Genomic DNA, 16,299 nt, shown 5'->3' with positions numbered 1-16,299 from the left:
GTGACGCTTTCTTTGTCCTCTGCCGAAGGGATAAATAATTGCATATTCTTAGCAGACTCATATGTCTTTGCTCCTGTAGAGAACTGATCTCAACACCTCAAAAGGCTGAACGGTTCTTCAAAATCCCGTGATGACTGGTCTTCGAGGCAATCAATTCCTTTGTTTCCTTCCAGTAGGTATTAGATGCCTCCTTAGCAACAGCAATATATTATGCATGATGCCATGTGTGGAATGAAGGGACTGAAAACTCTTGTTATGACCTTGCTTTCCCCACCATCCTTCTCAAGCCATTGAGAACATGAATCGGAAGAAATGCTTCCGAAGTAAAGGAGTGAACACTGAGCACACATTTGACCAGGAAGCATGGTGGGCTCCCCATCCCCATAAGCTTTACTGTGCCTTTGCCACCCCGCCTCGCATCCGGAGGAGATGGAGAACGTCTTTCCAATCTGTTGGCTGTCCCAACTCCAAATGCCATCATAGGGTGGTAGAAACAATTCCTTGAACACAGAAGTGAAGCACAGGTTTTGCCAAATAAAGTTCTTTTTTAAAATAAATTTGTCAAGTAACACTGTACAAGTTAAAGATGGCACCTCGAAATAATTTATATATTGTAATATGATTGCCCCTGTTGCATGATTATATTACATAATTATAGTACAATATTATTGTCTATACTCGTTATCCTGTGCATTAGACCTTTCTGGCTTATTTACTGCTTTTTGTAAGCTTGTGCCCTTGAATACAGTCATGTTATCCTCGCCCCCTCATTGCCTGGTAACCACCGTTTTACAGAGTAGGACCTGCATCAGAAGGAGTCCCGGGTTGTTCTCATTCTCCAGATGCAATGGTTGTCCTTGATTATTTCTAGTTCTCCTCACTGCTCTTACCATTCTCTCACGGACTACTTGCACCTCACGAGACAGAGTGTCAAAAAATGGCATCAGCCACTTCCGTGCATCAAGGTAGAGACACAAGTCTCCTTGAAAGCCTACTTTTGTTGTTACGGGGAGAAATCACTCAAAGGTCTCTTTCTGTGCTGTACACAAAAGGAGGGATTTGGTAGTGGCTCAATGGAGGTTTTTCCTCTCAGGTACCCTTCACTAGAGAGGGGTTGAGATTATCTGCTTAAAGCATCTAGGCCCTTAAAATAGAAAGGAACCAAGGGTCTAGCTTTTTCTCTCCATGATGTACATTTAGGGAAATTAGTAATGGACAATGGGGTTGGCTGGTTTCAAAGCCTGTTGTGAAATAAAACACTGCAGACCACAGGATGGAATCGACCAGGAGGTAAGTGGGAATCTGGGTAAAAAGACCTAAAGGATTTGGGGGTGGTCGGTTTTGGTACAGTATGTGAATGGGGCTGAAACTGTGACTGCTTTCAGTCATTCTGTTGTAGCAGCTACCCCGTGAGGGACAGTTGAACACATGGTGGTGAACTAGGAGTCATTATATTAGTGAAGGGGTAATGAAGGGTTAATCCTGGGATGATCAAGAACATCCCCTACAAATGCATGAGCATCTCCTGGATCATGCATGACTAGAGCGTCACCATTTGGTGGCAACTGAAGCAACAGGGAGAGCAGACGATCAAAGGTTCTGCTTTCTACTTTCCAGCTGGGGTGAAAGTAGGGATGACCCCTTTGGGATGAGGCAAGCCCCTAGACTTCCTAGATCATTCTTGGACGGGAGGATTTCACTCTTGACTTGGCTGCCTGCCATAAAAGCAAGTGGGGCCCTAGCAACTAAAACAGACGTGACTCTATTTGAACTTAAACTCACAAAGCAGTTCAGAGAGGCCCAATGCTTTCATTCACTCACTCCTAACATAATAACGTCACAGAACAATATTTTGTCCTGTGTAGGAGAGCTCTGACTATGTGACTTTTAAGCAATCCCCTTACACTCCGCATGGAAGTCTTCTAAAAGGCTGAACCAGACTCCAGTCCCTACAAGTTTAATGTCATATGTTCTAGCTTTTGGATATGTTCATGTACTTGTTTAAAAGTGATGACTTCTTCTTAAAGGGCTTTTTTATTTACTTTCCTTAGAACAGCACAATCTCTGTCAAAAAGCTCACAGATGGATGAGCTGTTTTTTGACCTCCAGGAGTTAGATATATTCTGATTTCTCTTTTAACTTGGCCAAGTGTTGATACAATTTGTGAGTATACACATTTGCTTTTGATATGCCCTCCTCAACTTCCCTTCGATGATGGATGGTAAGGTTTCCTGTATTATTACAGTGTCACAGTGTTTTTTATTCTGCAGTATTTAATTTCTTTTTTATTTTTTAAATCTCGGATAATTTGCTAAAAGCCACATCTTCCTGGGTGCCTCCTTCTCCTTCTTCTTCTTTTTCATCTTCTCCTTCACAGAATAGTCTCCAGGGCATTCAGACCTCAGATGTAGCTAAAGCTTGTTAGTGACTATTTCACTCCATTATTGTCACACTTATTTTAGAGGCAGTGGTAAAAAGTGGTGGGTGGGAGAATATGCCAAAGGGCATATTGGCTTCGAGTAAAACGTGAGACTCCATTTTTACTCGTTACTCCTACGAAGGCCAGGGTTCTGCTCTGTTTTTCCCAGGCAGGTAACGGTTTGCTCTTAGCTCCCGCCTTTGCTCTCCCGTAGCCCCCACTCGCTTTTCCACTGAATTCAGCTCCACACAGACTGATTATAATTCATGTGCACAGAGGGTCTCACAGTGTGCTGGTAAACCAGTTCCCGTAAAAAAGATTCAGATTTACAGCTCTGTCCATTTACTTGCTGTAAATAACCCCATCATGGCCAATTTTAAGCTATGAACATGACCTTCACTGAATGCAAAGTTGGGAAGATATATGTGCAGAATTGGCCCTTGCTAGCTGGTCTCAGCTGACTCAGCACACCATTGGTGTATGTGCCAATTCTAGGTACTATAATGAGTACAAATAGAAGGTTCTAATGATATATAATGAACACTTGTGTGCTAAGACATTACATCATCATCTCTTTTAATCCTCACTCTAACCTCTTGAGGTGGGTCACGTTATCATCTTCCTCCCATAGATAAGGAACTGGGCGGTCTGACCCACAGCTGGCCCAGCTGACCACTACCCCAGTTCCCTCCCTAGGGTGTCGCCATCTACAAGTCAAGGTTTCCGCATCCAAACAGCCCGCAGCCAGGGGAATTGCATACCTGCCTCTTCCGTCCCATAGCACTAGACTCTGTCTGGAATCTAATCTCTTTCTAGCCTTAGTGCCTTGTTTATGTCATCTCCTCTGGCTTGCCAGTTGCTGCCAGCCACGTTTCCTATGCTCTTGTCTTTACCTGTTCACACATGTCCTTCTTTTGCCAGAAAGTCTCCCTGATTCTCCCAACCAGTTATATAGCCTTGTGTTCCATGAATCCTCCTGGCACATTTTTTGGACTCTCTCATCATGTACCTTAGCTCACTGATTTTTAGCTAGATCTATTGAATCAGCACACCACTGAATCAGGTGTGAACATTTATATTTTTCAAGAGTTCTGTGGGTAATTCAGAAGGGCAGCCAGTGTTCGGGCATCTTTGCCGCATCTACTCTTGCTCAAATGATGCTCCTTCTGTTAGTCCTTCCAAGCCAGGGCGTTTCGATGATACAGTTCCTGGTCTTCTTCCCCTTTCATCTGTTCCTTTTATTCATTAGCTGATTGCATAGTTACTGAGCTGCTACGGTAGTCCAGATTCTGAATGCTTGGTCTTGGTGTTCAGTGGAAGGCAAACGTAGAGCCCTTGTAGAGGAAAATTCCAGTGGGGAGGACAGACACCCATCAACTCATCACAAAGCTCTGCTTAATAAGATGTCAACTGGGACTTTCCGTCACGTTGGAGTTTCAGTTGAAGACTCAAAGCAGAGAAAAACGGGCAATCGGTGCCCACATTCATTTAAGACTGGCTAAAAACCAGCTAGGCCTGACACTGGCCATCACCTGCTTTCGCTCTGCCTAGCAGAAAACTAGAAGTTCAAAAAGATTAATGGTCGAAGAGAGCTTTCAAGGCAGAAAGCTTTTAGCTGATGAGAGTGCTGGAGATCTCTCCCCTCCCCCCGCGCCATGAGGGAGGGCATGAGGAATGACGCCCACCCCCTAGCCTAGTGGCAAGGACCCCACGAGATCACAGATAAATTGGAGGTACCTGCAAGAAGGGAACTATTTCTCTGGACTCCACCAGGTTGTTCACTGAGCTCTGAAGCCGAAAGCCTTGCAGCTAACATGCGATCAGAGAAATGGGATAAACAAGTTGTGGGAGAGCTTGACCCACCCCCAGAGGGTTTTTGTTTGTTTGTTTGTTTGTTTGTTGTTTACAGTGAAAACCATTTTTATATTTAGAATTAGCCAGCTGGAATCAGTTTAGATGATCCAATGTTGCTGGCAGCTTTCAAAGCATCTCAGTTCGACCGAGCCAGTCGAACATGGGCCTTCTTCTCCCCATCAGGCCTGATCTGGGTGTTGACCTTGGCCGTGTCCATGTCATAGAGCTCCTTTGCAGCCTGTTTGATCTGGTGCTTGTTGGCCTTGACATCCACAATGAACACAAGCGTATTGTTGTCTTCCATCTTCTTCAAGGCTCACTCACTAGTCGGGGGAACGTGATGATGGCAGAGTGGTCAAGCTTGTGTCTCCTGGGGGTGCCCTTCCCAGAATATTTGGGTTGCTTTCGGAGCGGCAGTGTCTTGGCCATTGGAAGTGGGTGCCATGCAAATTTTATTTATTTATTTGTTTAATTCTTCATTTATTTATTTATGGCCATGGATGCATTTTAGCACTGCCCTCTTTGCCCGCTAGGCCTTCACATTGGCTTTGGCTTTGGGAGGAACAGGGGCTTCCTTCTTCATTTTTGGTGCTATCTTTGTGAAAAGTTCAGCCCTGGAGTTTGATGTCTTATGTGATCACAGAAACCACAGAATCCTGCAGGCTGGGGGCTGACTGAAGGAGGAGGAGTAATGTAGGGACCGCTACTGGAGAGCTGAGGGTATCTGAGTTTCCCCATGAGGCAGATGGTGCTGAGGATGGCAGCTGGGTTTGGGCCATTTACGGGATCTGCTGAGCAAGGAGGGAGTCCCTCTAGGGTAGGAAAGCCAGTGAGAAGCCATTGAGGGTATCGCTGAGTACAAAAGCTGGAGCTGGCGTGGGACAATGTAAGCGACCCAGGAGTGACTCATCCATGTCAGGGGACTGTTCAGGATGGAGGTCCCTCAGAAAGCCTCCAATGACCCCAGAAATATGTCCAACCAGAGAAAGCCAGTCCTTAAAGATCTGGAGCACACAGCACACCCTGGCAGCCCGGGGAGAACCATGCGAACAGCACCCACTAAGTAAAAGTACCTCAGTCTTGTTTTCCTAGTTCTCCCACCCTCTGGTCTGACTCTGGACGTGCCCAAAGTGGAAGGAGGGGCAAGAGATGGGGGAAGAAAGAAAAAGCAGAGCACATACTGAGCTGAAGATATGCAAAGGGAACGGGCCTTGTATTGAATGTGGAGTTGAAGGTTTGAGTTAGATCTATTTTATTATCTGGCAATGCGTTATAATTCACTAACAAGATTGTTCACATAACTGAAAGTGGCCAGAAAGCTAAGCAATTTGCCCAAGGTGTTGTGAAAGGGCAGAGAAGAAAGATCCAACAGTATTTGACTGGAAGCATTGATAGAAGAAAAACAAAGTTGTTTCTTATTTACACCTTGCTCACTGGGTAAATGAAGTAGCCTCGGGAGAGTGTTCTGAAGGAATGGTAAAATGTGTTTGCTATGAGAGCTTTCGGGGCAGTGACTTAGTGGAGACCACGGGTCAGGCTTGCCTAAAGAAAGAGCATCTGACTTGAAACAGGGACCAGGAAGAGGGCTGGGGGAACACCCCAGGCTGAGGGAATGCCCCATGCAAAGGCCCTGGGGTAGAAGAGGATGCTTCTGAAAGAAGGCCACTGGAAGGAACAAAGGAGAACGTGTGCCTGGAGCGAGGGTGCGCCCGGCCCAGGGCAGGCTCTGGGGGCCGTGGGAGGTTCTGTTCCAGCTCCTGGGGCCAGCGGGAGCCCCTGGGGGGCTGTGAGTGGGGTGTTACGGGTCACGCTGTCGACTCCCCCTCCACCCTAGAGTGGTTACAATGTTGCAGAGGATATAAGGAAGGGCAATGCCCGTTTCCACTTTCCTGGCCTGTCCAAGTGAGTTCAACAAGCTGTAAAAAGATTCAGTTTGGTTTCTGAATGGAAAGATGTGGGTCCTGGCAAGGACAGTAGTTTGCAGAGTAAAGAAAGAAAATTCACCCATTCATTGAATGAACAAATGTCATGGCTCCCTACCACGGGCCAGGTGCTGCCCCAGGCCCTGGAGATAAGGAGTTCAGAGGAACACAGACACCCCTCCGGGCCCCCCCGGACACCGACACCGCCCCCCCCCCCCCCCGCCACCATCATCAGGGGAGGAGGAAGCCTCAGAAGCCACCAGCCTGATCTTCCCATTTCATAGATGGGAAACACAGATTCAACGAGAAGTGATTTGCCCAAAGGTCACTTTTGTACATAACATCGTAATTAGATCTTGGGGCTCTGGGTTAGCTCTCTGATTCCTCTGCACAGCGCAGCCTCTCGCCAAGACCTGATTCCTAACACACAGAAAAGACGCTGCAGAATTTTTTAAAAGACATAAATATCCGTTGTTGTGGGCAATGGGGAATTAACAGTATAGTATTATCCCAGATTGTAATACTTGACCCCCATCTCTATGCCCAAAACACCACTTCTCATATTTTAAATCAAAAGAAAATTTTTTAAAATTCAGAAAATGTCAAACATACATGAAAATAGGGATCAGATGGACAGTGAGTTCCCACGAACCCACCCCCCGGATTAACAGCCACCCACGGGGAATCATGCTTTGTGGGCACACCCAGCCCATTCCCTCCCAAATTCCACACCTCGTATCGTTTACTCCACGGCTATTTTGGGAAAACCTAGACATTTTTATCATCTTGGATGGTCACAGAGTGATTGGCACCATGCATCGCCATTGGCCCTGGAGGCCTTTTAATCAAAAACGAGCCCATTTTAGATCAGTAAAAAAATGTGTTCAAAGCGCTTTAACACAGGCTCCTATAGTGTGCGCTAAACGATCCAAAATGTAATTTTATATGGTTGTCAGGGTTTTTCAGGGAAGTTTTCGGAGAGCAAAGGGAGCTCTCCGATGGCTCGTTACAGGCGTTCCCAGAAGACGCGGTTCCGGGAAAGGAGGCTGTGGAGCGGCCTTCGGTTTCGCTTCATGTGCTGAGCAGAGTGGGTGGTGCGGGGCAGCTTCCCTCTCACAGAGCCTGTGCACAGTCAGGATCCTTCTGGGGGTGTCAGACTCATTGTCACTGTGGGGGGGTGCACATCAGCCTCGTGGCTGCCCTCACAGGGCTGAATGCAATTTTGGAACTGTGTAATTGTAACTACTCCTTAACCGGGGGCAGGAGGCTGGGTGCAAGGTGCCGGCGGATAAAACAAGGCGGAGGGCTGGATTTGGCCCGTGGGCCTCCCATTTGCTGTCTTGAGGCAACACTGGAGGACCAGGGCTGTCTGGACCATGTGAGGTAATGGTAGAGCCTTGGCACTGGAGAGCGAATAGTAACATTTTCTTGAGACGTTTGGTGTTTGAGAGATAACTTTGTTTTGCATGCATGTGTTCTGTTTTTCAAATGGAGTTATAGTTTCAGGGTCAATGTAGGCATTTGTTGCAACATGATCACCACAGTACGTGCAGTGAACACCTATCACCTCACAGGGTTACACGTGTTTTTTTTGTCTTGTGATAAGGACTTTTAAGATTTACCCTCCACACAACGTTCAAATATACAGACAGTCTCGTTCACAAGAGTTACCATGCTGTACGTTACACACCGCGACTTATTGTTTTTAATCGGAAGTTTGGTTTTTTTTGACTGCCTTCCCTCATTCCATCCCACTCCCCCATCCCTGCCTCTGGCAACCACCAATCTGATCTCTGTATCTATGAATTCCATTTGTGATTTTTTAAAAAAGATCTTACATTCAAGTGGGATTGTATTGCGTTTGCCTTTGTCTGATATCTCACATGGCATAGTGTCCTCAGGCCCATCCGTGTTGTCACAAATGGTAAGACTTGATTCTTTTTTAATGGCCGAGTAATATTCCACTATATATACAATATATGCATATTATATATATATAACGTTTTCTTTGCTCATACATCCATTGATGGACTCTCAAGGTTGTTTCTGAGAAGCCACACCTCTGAGTGATAAAAAATAAAAAGGAGTTACCCTTTATCACGAGTTTATCACGGCAAGGCCCAGGGCTGAGAACTTTGTGTGCATTTCTTGTTTATTCTTCACCAGGGGCCTGTGAGGCCACTGCTATGGCCCCTCTGTGACACGTGAGGGGACTGAGGTTAGGGACGGATTGAACCACAGCTGAGGGCAGAGGTGGACTCCAAAACCCTTCCGTTCACAAATGAGCACCTTATCCACATGGATAAAATCCAAGGACTATTTCAAATCTTGGCTTAGGGGGTCTGTCTTCATGATATTTAATGGCAACGAGAATGGAAAACAAAATGTGTTATTTGGAAGTTTAGCCTTGACTAGACAGAGCATAAAGTTAGAGCAAGGATTTTTCTAAGTGTTCCACCGCCTTGTTTATTCTACCTTAGGGAAGGTTGGGTGGATGGATTTGGGAAACTTGGGAAGAACAACTAGGCGTGTTTGGCTCTGAAACTGTAGACAGAAACCTGCCCAGTTTCATGGAATCTGGATGAAGCAGCTCATTTACCATCACACCTAAGCAATATTCTTTTTTAAAAAGGGTATAATGTGCAAAGAGTAAAATTTGCCTTTTTTTATAGGTAAAATTTGATGGTATTGACCAATGCGCACGGTTGTGTAGCCACCACAGGTAGAGACACAAAGCACTCCCGTTCCCTCCAAAACGTTCCCCCTGCACCCCGAGGTCAGACCGCCCTCCCACCCAGTGCTGATCTCATTTCTGTCCCGATAACTTTCCCTATTCCAAAGTATCGTGAAAAATGTGCATGCACCTCAGAATTTACTTTCTATGCTCTATGCGCTGAGCATAATTGTTAAATGGGTTTTCTCATATTATATTTTAAATATGGGCCCATTGAAGAAAATTTGTACAGGAGAAAAGGCAGAAAAATAAAAGTAAAAAACTAAAAGTTCTATCTCTCAGATAACCACCGTTACCATTTTAGTTTATTTTTTTTCTGTTGTTTTTGTTGTGTATGGGTATGGGCATAGATCTTTTGTTCAAAGATTTGTAATATTACTCATATATGGTTGCTGCTTGCTTTTCTTAAAAAAATAAAAGTATATTTGATATATAACTGTGTAATTTAAGATATAAAACATGTGATTTGATATTTAGGTATTATAATATGATTGCCATTAGAGCAATATTAGTAATAGTATTATCATTAATAATAATCACAACTATTTCTTTCTGTAGTGAGAATAATTGAGATCTAGTCTCTTAGCGAGCTTGATGACTATAATACAGCGTTGTGTCTGTATTTACTGTACCGTGCATTAGCTCTCCAGGACTGACTGACTCCTAGCTGTAAGCTGGCACCCGTAAACACATCTGTCCTCTCCCCCGACCTCCGGACACGGCTAACCAGCATTCTGCTCTCTGTGTTCACGTGTTTCTCTTCCAGGTCCTGCATGTACGTGGTATCCTGCAGTATTTGTTTTTCTCTGTCGGACATATCTTGCTTAGCACGGTGCCCTCCAGGTCCTTCCAAGCTGGCGCAGATGGCAGGATTTCCTTCTTTCTCCAGGCGGAGCACTGTTCCATCGTGCAGATCACGTCTGCTTTGCCCCTTCCGCTCTTGCTGGGCCCTGAGGCTGTCTCCGTGTCGTGGCTGTTGTTCTGCCATGAACAGGGGGGGAACAGGTGCCTCTTCCAAAGCCTGTCTTCACTTGCTGCAGGTGTGTGCCCAGAGTGGAATTGTTGGATCGTCTGCTTGCTCTTTCTTTAAGCTAATACATCATCAGCATTTCTCCTCTGTTACTTTTTTGGAACCGTGAACGGCCAAACAATATATATCAAGTAGTTGTACCATAATTTATTTAATCTCCTTCACCACCACCTCCCCCATTATTGGACAGTTAAGCTGTTTCCATTTTTTTTCCTATTATAAATGAGATTATATTGAAAATATTTGTGCGTAAGCCTTTATCCCTATTTAGGACTAATTCCTTAAGACAGATTCCCAGAAATGAAATTACTGGGTCAGGTTTGGATATTTTATGTCTCTCTTGGTACATGCTACCAAGTTGCTTTCCAAAAGGCTGCACTTACATTGTTCATTGCTGCGTTAAAACACAATCCAGGGGGATGTAAGCTCCTCACCCGCCAGTCCCCATCAGCCTCTGGAACCCAGAGAGAGCCACAGAACATCGATTTGGAAGTGACTGCCACGGTCGGCGAAGCCGGCCTCCACCGATGCTTGACCACAGATGTGTGTTTTGCAGACAGAACATCACAACTCATTCCCCAGCGGTACTGCCAATTGCACTGTCTCTGGGCTGGGTGGCTCCAAATTCCCTATACACCCTCTGCCAGGGGTTAAGCCGTGTTCATCAGTAAGTTCACAGAATCAGGAATGTGCTGGGAGCGTTAGGTGCCCAAGCTGCCTTGTCAGATTGGATACAGGTGATGAGACGCTCTGCCTGGGTTGGCGTTACCTCACTGTCTCCCTGGGTAGACAGCTCAGGAGGACACCAGGGGCAGCTTTGCATTGCAACAGAACAATCACCCCCTGGTGTGGCCAGGGCTCCAGGGCACCAGTGGCCCTCAGTCACCAGGCTCCTCTTCTATGGGGTCTTGGATGCGTGGGACATTGTTATACAGCTTTCCAGGAGTCCTCGCTCAAGGATGAGAGAGTCATGTGGCCAGGGAGGAAGTAGAAGCCGTTTCTATCGCTTCCACACCCAAGCTGTCAGCCCTACTGGCTCTCCCCTCAAGGCTCTGTACTGACTCCGACCTACTGGTGACCTTTGCCCGGGTCACCGGATGCAGTCTGAGCTTCCTTTGCTCCTTAGACTCTCTAGGATCTACCACTTTTCCAGGCCCAGCTGAAAGCCAGCTCTGCTCTCTGTAGGTGGTTTATTCGTTCTACCCAGGTTTATCAAGCATCCTTCTGTCCCAGCCGCCGGTCATGTGTTGAGGTCCACAGTCAGACAAGGCCACTCTGGTCCTCACCCACACTTCCTTTTCTAGGAGCTCTGTGGCTTTGTGTGCTTTCTCTCCTTCAACCTGAGTGATCTCTCTCTCTCTCTGTTTCTTCACCTGGCTCAACCCCCAACTCGCTTAAAAAAATCATTGTTACTCTTCAACGGTGTACCCAGGCGACACCTTTGAGCAAACTCAGCGAGGCCTCGGAGTGTGCAGTGGATGAGGGGGCTCGCCAGCAGTCGGGGCTTCTGCTGTGGTTTTCATTTCATACATGGGAAAAACGGAGGCATCAGCAGTATCTTGCCTGAGAGACCACACAGTCTTCGACTCTTAACCACCACATGTTGTGACCTCTTCTCAGCAACTTTCTACACACCGGAGGTAGCAACGTGCCACGCAGACAGAGAGGAGCAGTTGTAGACAGAGACCTCAAAGGGGGGCCTAGTTTAATTCTAGGGAGTTGGGAAGGCTACTCTAAGGAAGGGACATTCGGAGGGATGCCCGAGGGTGACTTAGACAGGTGCCGACAGCAGAGGAGCATGCGTAAAGGCCCAGGGACAGGGCAGGGCTTTGGGAATCCTAGAAAATGAAAGGACGGTGGCCTGGCACTGTAGTAGAAAGCAGCCTATCACAGAGGCGGTCGGAGGAGGTGGGCAAGGTCAAGGCATTTCAGGGCTTTGCAGAGGGTAGGTTTTATCTTTGGAGCAATGGGGCAGGAAACCATCGCCTGGGTTATGCTCAGAACGGCGTTCTGGTTGCAGTGGGGAGAACGGATTGGAGAGAGCTGGGGAGCCTGGTGCAGCCAGGAGACGATCGTGGCTGGCCACGGTGGTGGCAGGAGATAACGAGAGAACCAGGGAGGTTTGGAACTCATAATTGTTAAGGTCCGATGGGTCAGACGCAGTGTCCTATGGTGAGCCTCCTCTACGCTCATCAGCACCAGCTACACCCACAGCGCCTTCTCTCTGTTCCTGGGGTGCCCGACCCCAGTATCTCACAGGCCACGATTCCCACGTGGTCTCGTCTGCTTCCTCCCTGGACGGTGAACTATCTGTTGTTTATGGTTTTGCTCGCTGCTGCCCCTGCCACTAGAACACTGCCTGCCCCTTTCTAGATGCTTGATCAGTGGTTTTACATTTTGTTGAGTTGGTCACTTACTATGTGACAGTCACTGTACAATGGATTATGTGCATTCGCTTGTGAGCCTCACTCCACAGCCTCAGAGGAGGTTTCAGCCCCACTTCGCAGGTGAAGAAGCAAAGGCACGAAGGGCCAGTTGCCTGTATTGCACTCACGTAACTCACGTAACTAGAAAGTGCTAGAGCCGTGGCTTGAGTCCAGACCTACTGGTGACAAATGACCATAGGTGACAGCACCCAGCTATGCTTTCTGTCTGCACCTTCCACCAGCTGGCACATGAGAGGAGCAGGGTCTTCGTTTGGATCATTGCTGAACTTTGTATCCCGGCACAATGCGGAGGGCAGCCAGTAGGTGTGTGTGGAACTCAGCCAGACTGGATCAGGCAGCCCGGACATGCAGTGGAATACTATTCAGCCATCAAAGCAAACAGGGCCCTGATACGTGTTACAGTGTCCATGAACCTCGAAAACATTCTGAAGGAAGGAAGCCAGACACAAAAAGCCACCCATTGCCTGAGTCTGGTTGGGCAAAATATCCACAGTAGGTAGATTCATGGAGGCAGAGAGCAGACTGGTGGTTGCCGAGGCTTGATGGTGGGAGTGAGGAGCGAGGAGGGACTGCTTAACGAGTACAGTAGGGTTTTCCTTTGAGGTGGTAAAAGTATTCTGGAACTAGCCCTGGCTGGCGTAGCTCAGTGGATTGAGCTCAGGCTGTGAACCAAAGCATTGCAGGTTCGATTCCCAGTCAGGGCACATGCCTGGGTTGCAGGCCATAGCCTCCAGCAACCGCACATGGATGTTTCTCTCTCTCTCTCTCTCTCCCTCCCTTCCCTCTCTAAAAATAAATAAATAAAATCTTTTCAAAAAAGTATTTTGGAACTTGGTAGATGTGGTGGTTGCTCCATATTGTTAATAACTGAATACACTGAATCGTTTACTTTAAGATGTGAGTTTTATGGTACGTCAGTTTCGCCGCAAGAAGAAACAAAGCATTGGAATGAAGCACACTAGCTGCCGAGGAGTGGTTGAGGAGCAAGAAAAGGCTCGAAGTGGAGCTTTCGCTATACCTATACTTTTTTATATCCTTATAAATGAATATTTAAAACATTTCCTTATAAAAGATCTGAAGCAGGAAACCCACGCCTACCATTGGAATGGCGCTTGAAATTCTCCGTATAGAGGAAGGTCGCTAAGACCGAACAGAGCACAGTCGCTGAGTGTGGTGTCCAAGTTGGCGGAATTTCAGCCTCATTCTCCTTCCACGAAGGCCTGTGATGTTTAAAGCAGGGCCTTCAAAGTCCTAACAGATGCGCCGCGCTGTAGCCACGCTTCCTGTCTTTGAATGCATGCCTGTCAGTGGGAACTCGAACAAGCTGCAGAAATCAGCTTCTCGTAACTCATCTCCCTTCCCGCAGATGGAAAGGAGTTGTCTGAGGCACCGGCGCACAGCAGGGCGGGCGGAGGGCTGCATCGTCTCCACCGAGACCTCACCGAATGTCGTGGGAAGAGCTGGTGCCTTGATGGCGCAGTTGCCCAGGCGTGCGGGGAAGTGGGGCACCGGCACCAACACTTACGGAGGGCCCCCCTCCACCCCGACTCTCCCTGGGCCCCTCCCCTGTGCACGTGTCAGCGTGGCCAACTTTCAGAATCACCTGGTGGGTGCTGGTCAAAGCCGAGAGAGAGGAGATCAGGCGAGGAACACGCCCAGGGTCACAGAGGGACGGAGACAGACCTGGGGTTCCAGCCTGGTCTGCCGGGCGCAGAGCCTGTGTTCGCCGCAGGGCTTCCCGCCTGAACACAGACCCCGGCACGCAGAATGAGCCGCCGAGTGAGCCCTTGTTCAGCGAATAAACGAACGGCGGCAAGATGACGTCATTTCAAATGGCTTAGTATTTGGGTAAAGATACACGGAGTTCAAACCCGGGAGGGGACAGGCATGTCCACAGGTTATCTGTGCAAATGCAAAGTGACACAATTTCAGAGTGCAAAATTTAGGCCGACAGATGTATTTGAAGAGTTTGAAAACTGGGCCACCCTTTGTCCCAGTACTCCCACTCTTAGGGTTTAATTTGAAGAAAATTAAAGAAACAAAACAAACCGATGAAGGCAAGGCTATATGTACAATGGAAATGATCGCAGCAGAACCTGCCTTTCTGCCATCATACATGATTCATTCTATCGTTCTAGACTGGTTAAGTTAATGGCACATCAACAAAAGGACTATTTCACAGCCAGTAAAATGTATATTCTGTAAGAACATTTAATGACGAAGGCAAATGTTTATGATATATTAAGGGGAGAAGTAGGTTACCAAATAGTGTGTCTAGTGTCGGAACATTCATTCTGGTTTAAACAAGAATATATGTATCAAAAAGAGGAGAAGCCTCAATACCTAAATGTTAATGTGGCTGCATCAGCATATGAAGGGCTATGGATCATTTGTATTTTCTACTTCCATTTCTATTGTGTTTCAATTTTCTGCAAGAGGCAATAAGCATATTTCTTTTGGTCTTAGAAAGTCAATAAATGCTACATAAAAATAAAAGAAAAAAAACCCTCACTCTGCCCACCCATTGGACAACATCTTGTGTAAATAAAAAAATGATCTTTTCAAGCCCTGGCTGGCATAGCTCAGTGGATTGAGCACAGGCTGTGAACCAAAGTGTCGCAGGTTCGATTCCCAATCAGGGCACATGCCTGGGTTGCAGGCCACGGCCCCCAGCAACCGCACATTGATGTTTCTCTCTCTCTCTCTATCTCCCTCCCTTCCTTCTCTAAAAATAAATAAATAAAATCTTTAAAAAATGATTTTCTCTGCAAAAAAGAAAGCATTGATGATAATATAAAAGATGGTTTGTGGCTACTTATCTCTGTGTATTTCTCCTTTATTTTGTTTGTTTGTCCTTCAGGGTGGAATTCTAACTGCTTCTTCTCTTCCTAGTACCAGATTTAAACATTTGATTAGAGTTCCAAATTTTCTTCATCTCCACCATCTCATTAAGGAATTCGAAAGCATAGAGTCTTGGATTTTAGACATCTGGGAGTGGCCAGGGTTTTGGATTTGTTTTGTAAAACATGCATTTGTTCAGTTGAGCAAGTGTGAAGCGAATGCTTTCAGCGTGTCTATTAATCTTTGAGGCCTAAGTGGTGTCAGGGTCTGCTTGCTCGTGTTTTATGATGTTCGGTTGCATAACAATGTTTGGTTTCAAGGCATTGGCCCCCGTTCTCTGTGGACGGGGAAAGGATTTGGAGTATGGAAGGTATTTTGATTTTCCTTCCCACATTTAGTTTGTTTTTTTAATCATGTGCTGGAACTCTATGACGGTTATGACTAACATACTTGGTGAGTTCATGAAAACATTTATTTTAATAAAAAAAAACCCCAATAGAACAGCACTAGAACCAGAATGCCCGACACACCGTGTTGTGCCGGGAGACTCCTGCGGGGGCTTTCGGGATGGATTTAGGGAAGTGCTGCCGCTTTGAAGGGGTGGAGGCCTCTGCCTGCAGGGTGAGGACCTGCACAGGTAAGCCCCACAGACAAAGGGGCTTCCTGGGGGAGTCAGAGGACTGAAGCCCGACTGACACTGGCTGAGACGCAGGTGGAGTTCTCTTCGGGTGACACCTGAGCTGAGGTTGATGAAGCACACAAGGATGTAAAAGTTGTTTGTACCCCTGAGAGTCGCGTTAGGACATTCTTCATCTTCAGTCGACTTCAGAACTGTGAGGCGGGGTAAAGCCTGTGTTACAGAGTTCAGTGAAAATACCCTGATGCACGGCCGTGTGCACAGCACTTTGGAAGGAGAAAAAAACACAAAGAAAGAAAAAGCACTCTGCACTACAGTAAAAAAATAAAAAGACCAGAGAGAAATATAATAAAAGGTTTTATGATCATAAAAAATATCTCTTGCTCTCCACCTTTCTCTATATTCTGAAATTTTA

General features: G+C 46.7%; 1 protein-coding gene across 2 annotated transcripts in view; it reads right to left on the bottom strand.

Moving 5' to 3' along the window:
- The window catches only part of C1QTNF7 (C1q and TNF related 7), a 96,125-nt gene that overhangs the window by 17,545 nt on the left and 62,281 nt on the right, over positions 1-16,299 (bottom strand). The window lies entirely within an intron of this gene.

The sequence above is a fragment of the Phyllostomus discolor genome, chromosome 1, assembly GCF_004126475.2.
Source record: "Phyllostomus discolor isolate MPI-MPIP mPhyDis1 chromosome 1, mPhyDis1.pri.v3, whole genome shotgun sequence".
Taxonomy (NCBI): Eukaryota; Metazoa; Chordata; class Mammalia; order Chiroptera; family Phyllostomidae; genus Phyllostomus; species Phyllostomus discolor.
Note: the sequence above shows the minus strand (reverse complement) of the source record. Positions and strands in the feature narration are given on the sequence as shown.